This window comes from Macrosteles quadrilineatus, unplaced genomic scaffold (assembly GCF_028750875.1).
Source record: "Macrosteles quadrilineatus isolate MER2022 unplaced genomic scaffold, UCM_ALF_1.0 Scaffold_3__2_contigs__length_128488019, whole genome shotgun sequence".
NCBI classification, from domain to species: domain Eukaryota; kingdom Metazoa; phylum Arthropoda; class Insecta; order Hemiptera; family Cicadellidae; genus Macrosteles; species Macrosteles quadrilineatus.
In genome coordinates, this window is record NW_026542596.1 from 110,582,348 (window position 1) to 110,588,647 (window position 6,300).

At 33.0% G+C, this 6,300-nt stretch overlaps 1 long non-coding RNA gene across 1 annotated transcript; it reads right to left on the minus strand.

The window, feature by feature from the left end:
• Positions 1 to 552: 552 nt before the first annotated feature.
• Positions 553 to 5,049, minus strand: LOC128990602 (uncharacterized). Its single transcript, XR_008490546.1, has 2 exons — positions 4,493 to 5,049; positions 553 to 1,359 (listed from the first exon to the last, which is right to left on the minus strand). It is a non-coding gene; the product is annotated as an uncharacterized LOC128990602 (long non-coding RNA).
• Positions 5,050 to 6,300: the final 1,251 nt, after the last annotated feature.

The window sequence follows — 6,300 nt, forward strand, 5'->3', positions numbered from 1 at the left end:
AGTGTGTAACCAACACCAGAACTCCCCCCAACCTTAACCTAAGATATACCTAGTGATATGTAGCAACACTAGATAGTTGGCAATAGCCATGACAGCAGCTATTTTGTTAACTTTATCACTTTCTCTACACTTGACAAAGTCCCAGGGGATGCATTATTGTGTGTCTGCTGTATGTTCTATGGCCTATCTTTACTTTTTCAAGGTAAGCTAGCTGCTATAAACTGCAAACAGTAAACAACGTTTATTCGATCTTCACAGACCAACATGATCAGACTAAGGAAACAGGATTAAATGGGGTAAAAAGGATGTTCCCATTTTACAAAACAAATAGTTAAGCAATGTTTCTCTAAAGTCATGTTGAGCTTAAAAATCAAATAATTTGGTATAAAGGGTTGTAAACTTAATTGTAAATAAATTTTTTTTTATTATTCTTTTGGTGAGTAAGTAAGCTTTGTAGTTTTTCACAAAATCTGCAAAAAACCCCTAAGACTGACAGGATTTCAGGAGGTTTTACTGTTTTAAAGGGAAAAATACTACACAGCTTACAAAATCTCAAGAAAAAAACTTTTTATTGTACATTCTTTTTTACCCTAAAGCAAAACATTCCCCAAGGTTTTTTAATGAATACAAAACAAGAAAAATAATATGCTATACCATACCTCTGATTAATATAATTATAATGCATATATGCTAATGTAGAAAAAAATGCCTCGCAATTGTGTTATTTCATTTCTTATACAAATATGCAACAAAAAGTTTTACATAGTTATTTCACTTTAATAAAAAAAACGATTTAGATTTTACTGTGACAAAGACTGGCAAATGGCCATCCTCATCAACCAGTTCCTCTAATTCGTCAATAGGAAAAACCGCTGCATTGTTCTCCATGGACTCATCATCCTCATATGGCAAGACTTCAATCAAAGTTCTATACACAGTTTGCTGGCAACGATTGTACTCAAATATCACACTGTACTCAACACTAGATCTCTCACACATAACATGTCTGAAGCTGTGATACAATTTGTTTCCTTTCTTCCAACATTTAAAAATAAAATGTTGGTCTTCAATTGGATAATTGAAATACTTAGATTTCCAACCGTCCAGGAAATCATTGATGTATAAGCATTTGGTGACATTTAATTTTAGAACACTGGAATTGTGTGTTTTAACATGTTCAATCCACTCAATGACGGCTCCAAACCATTGACAATTGGTACACTTTATCTGTCTGTAAACACAGTACTTAGAGTGATTATCCAAGAAGGTAACAACCATACACATTTCATTAGGACAGAGCTGTGGCACCGCATACAGCACCTCTATCCGATCCAGCAACCGTTTTAAATCTTCATCCTCCTGGAAATAGAATTGTTTCAGAAAACACAAATTAACATCCTTCAACATAAATAATTAATTGGAACCCTCAACTCAAAATATTTGTCTTGAAAAGGAACCTTGCAAAAAACTATTCATTGTAAAATTTCCCTTTAAGATCGCAATAATCTTATGTTTGGTTTATTTAGGCTAACCTAATTAAAATTATTTTAACACAATAGTTATTTGTGCAACTAGTGAGAAAAGTGAGCAATTGACTCACTCGAGAGAAATCCTTACTCACGAGCCGTAGGCGAGTGAGGAATGGTTTCTCGAGTGAGGCAATTGTACTTTGAACTCGAGTTGCACATTATACTTTTCCTACAGTTACCATAAAACAAATAAATTGGTGAAGAAACATAACCTATTTTTACACAGAAGTGAACTTTTAATATAACATTTAATGTGAAGTGACAAATACAACAGTACAACAGCTGACCAGCTGATTTACAGCCAGTGCTTGCCAACGTATTTCGCGCGCATACGACGTTGCTTGCATGTTACGCGCTCACTATTTCGTGCTTTCTCGTTGCAAATCTGGAGTGAGACAAAGTAATTAGAGTGAGACAATGTTAACATTGTCGCTCACTGATGAGCGAATTGGCCACTTTGCTTTCTCAAATCAGTGAGAAAACATGTACATTGTTAGGTAACTGTAGGAAAAATAAATATAACTTTATGAATGTGAGATGTAAAAATAGTCCCCGTGTGTAGACCGTAGCACAAGCTCATTGTAAAACTACATCCACAAAATTTAAAAGGTTTGAGTGGAATCCATATCCCCTCCACCTTACCCTGGAAGTGGAACAACAACAAGTTTAAAATAACAGCAGACATCTTATAATATTTTAGAAAATTTCCCATATATGGAATAAGCTATTACCAAAAGTCTCATGGTAAGGCCTAGACACGGGACCGATTTACTATTTCACTTTGATCGGCCCAGAGGCCAAAAACAGTATCTGCTCAAATTCATATGTACAGAGGAACCTCGTTAACAAGACCTGATAACAAGTGTAATTTTCAAAATCTTCTAGAACTTATTTTACCCCTAACATTGCAAACCTAGATAAGAAGTCAACCTTGATAACAAGTCTTATTTAATTATCCCCATGAGACTTTTGTTGTCGAGGTTCCACTGATACATATCCTATACTTTTATACAGGTGTTCAAAAAAGGTGGGGACATATTTTACGTAGTGATTCCTTGGGTGAAAATAAAGAGAAATTCAAGAATAACATGTTTTTATTGCTTCGTTAATCAGATGTATCCGCCATTTTGTATTTTTTACATGAACATTTTTATCTTTGAAATTGTTCAACCTATATTTATGAAAATTGGTATGTATGTTAAGGTTGAAAAGACCCATCTTAGAAAAAAAAACTCATCTTGATTCGACTAAAATTAGAAAATGGCTGATTGTATGAAAAAATTCAAGAATATTTTACTTAGCATTTTTAATTCCCTATCAAACGTAACCAACTTCAAAGAAATCGAATAAGAAATAGCTGAAAAATTATAACTTTTAGTTGTAAAATGGGGCAAACCTGTCTAGTTTAGCCTTATACTGTCATTTTACAACTAAGAATCGTAATGTTTCAGCTATTCTTATTCAATCTTTTTAAACTTGGTGTCATTACTGAAAGTACGTTAAAGGGAAATTTAGATTCAGTTGTAATGCTAATTGTTTGATCATTTACTTTTTTCTATGGTTAAGGTGGACTGGTAAAACATTATGGTTATGTGTTAACCATTTCATTCCTTAGTTTTATAGTAACCAAAATTTCTAAAACCACTTCTCCCCCCATTGCAAACACAAAGCATGAGTATAACTACAAAATGAGCATGTTACACTCATACGCCAACCCGGTATGAAGGACGGGTATTCTGTTAAGTATATTTCTAGAGTTAACTAAAATTAACCAACCTAATCTAATTATACACAATAATTTATGTTAATATGCTAAATACTTCCTAGTACTTTGCCTGACACACATGTGGACATACAAAATGCTTTTATGCCTAGTCAAAGTGAATAAAATCAAATTGTTACTATACTATTTCATACTTTGCCTAAAAGCTTTAAGCAAGTTAAAATGTCTGCATTATCATACTTTGCCTGTAAACATGTTTGAACATATGGTGTTTTTGTGATCTTAACCATAATGAACGCTCATTGTTTGATCAACAGTAGATTATCTTAAAAATGAGTTATCGATCTCCCTTTTTATAAACCAATTTTCTTAAAATTTAGAAATTAATAAATTTAATGATTATATATTTTGACCCATTAAACATATTCACCCTGTATAGAGGTTACCGGGACCATATCATCTACTATAGAATTTCATGTATAGGCTAAAATATGAATTACAAAGAATTTCAAACACGAATAAATACCTACATATTTTCACCTGACAAAGCAGGCTATTTCCGTTCAACACTTGGATTTAACCTAATTTAAACATGTTGTTAAGTGTTTGAAAGACTAATTATTTATACTAGAGGTCCTCCAGTGGTTAAAACTCGACCAAAAATATGTAATGCACAGACTTTTATATTTTCACCCCACACACTGTAAATAAAACATGTTTTTGGAGATTCTTCCATTTGTTTTGATTTTCTGTTTATTTTTTCGTCACCAGCATATGGCAACCCATAAGATCCATGTTAATTTTTTCAAATTTTTAAACTCATTTTTTGTGGTTATTATTGAGCCTGTTTTAGTTTATAAAAGGATTCTGCACACCTACAGGATAATATCTTTCCAACAGTATGCGTAGATTTTCCCTGCGATGCACATGAGCTGAGAAAATAGGTTTTAAAGAAACATGCTGTCTATTAATATATAGATAGATGCTTGATAGTAACTGTAGAAAAAATATAATATGTAACATGAACACGAGAATAAAGTGCCTTTACTGGACTTGAGAAACTTACCGCACTTGCCGTGCAGCAAAGAGCCACTTCACACACATTAGTTACTGCACAAATAACTATTTCATGGTAACTATGAATAATAGAGCAATACATAATTGTAGAAAATGCAGTTTTAAATATACACTTTTACTTAAAGAACAGATGTAAACTAAAATATGAAATAACCTTACTTACCATGTTTTAATATCCTTTCCTGTTCAACTCTAAACATGCAACATTACTCTCTTGAGCAAGTCTACAGTAATTTGTATCTACTATCAAGCACTTGAAAAGCAATTCCTGTTTCTTCCTATTTGCTCTTGTTGGTCAAATCAAGCTTATCATTAAGTGTGATGATAACTGTGCAGTTAGCCTCTGCAGTTACTCTCAACTAAACACTGTAGAGATGGGCGTTATTTAACATAACAGGATGAATAACAGTGTTGCGGCCACGGCAACGTTATCGCGGCAACACGTTGCCGAGAACTCCCTGTTATTATAATAACGTATCTACCAACACAATGTTGCAGGAAAGCCGCGCGGACCGCGGACAACGAAAACGAAAACATGCATTGCCATTAGTTAGTGCCGTTGCCGCAACGCTACCAGAGCATTAGAGCAACGATAACTTCTGAAACGAACTAGAATTAGAATAACGCATCCTGTCTGGACAACGCGGCAACGTCCGACTCGAGACTACAACTGGAAACTGAACTGATCAACCGACAACGGTAACTGAACGCCGCAACACCGACACCGACCGGCGGACAACGGTTTACACAGCGGCAACGAGTTGGCAATCGTTATTGAAATAACAGGTTGCCGCAACACGTTATTGGGCAGCTGCGTTATCGTTATAACCGTTGCCGGAAAACAACGACAATTCCCATCTCTAAAACACTGATCTGATTATAGCTAGTTGCTATTTTCTAGTCAAGATAAGGACAACAGATAACAAGATCTATGTTTCTTTTTTTCCTGAATTATACCAACCCTCGAACATCAAATACTAAACTTGAATCAATTTGTCAATTCTAGTTACATTAACATAATACTGTAGTTAATGTAAATACTATACTAAAAGAAGTTTGTATTACTGTATTTATTGTAACATAACATTGTGTACTTATCTTCAGTACACAATTTACTATAAATTAAATGCTTACAATTTGTTGGTACTCATACAAACCTTAAAAGAAAAATAAACTTGATTCTACGTTATATTAAAAATCACTTTTACCATCCTTTTATCCGAGTAAATTTTAAACCTAAGTTTACAAACTATATAGTCATTATAAATTCATATTATCAAAATTAAAATTAAAGATTTTACAATGTTAACAAGTGGTACTGGTGTAACATATCTGTCCAGCTTTTAGAGACTTTACAGTTTGGTTTTAAATGTATGTACTACAAATACCTGCATTTTTTATTTATAAGAGTGCATTACAACAAAATTACATCACTTTAGTAATGACTGGACAAATTGAGGAGAATTTTAAATATCATAATTTCATCAACGATTTCTTTAAATTTTATTTTAATAACCGGTTTTGGTCTTGTCTCCCTTCAGTAGAATCCCTTGTATTCATCCTTGGTTTAATTGACTCCTCAAAATATTTAAATACGAGTGTGGTTTTTTTTAAGTAAGGGCCGGTGCCGGTCTCAGGTATAAATCTGTAGTTCGCTTGAGGCTAATCACCATTTTACTGGCATCATTAGTGAACAGAATTACACTAAAAGTTCCTTCTCCATGTTAATCTTGTTGATTATTAAATATTACATATTATATTCAGTAGATTGTTTTTGTTGTGAAATTTTAATGAAGACTTTGTTATTGACTACATTAAATGTTTTATACATTTTTTATGTTTTATTTATAATTAAATTCTATAAATCCTGTTATTTAGTTTTAACCTTGACATTATCTTCTTTATTAAGCCTTTTGGCTAGTCTATACCGGTACAAAGAGTTCCACAAATGTGAAACAACTATTTTATTTA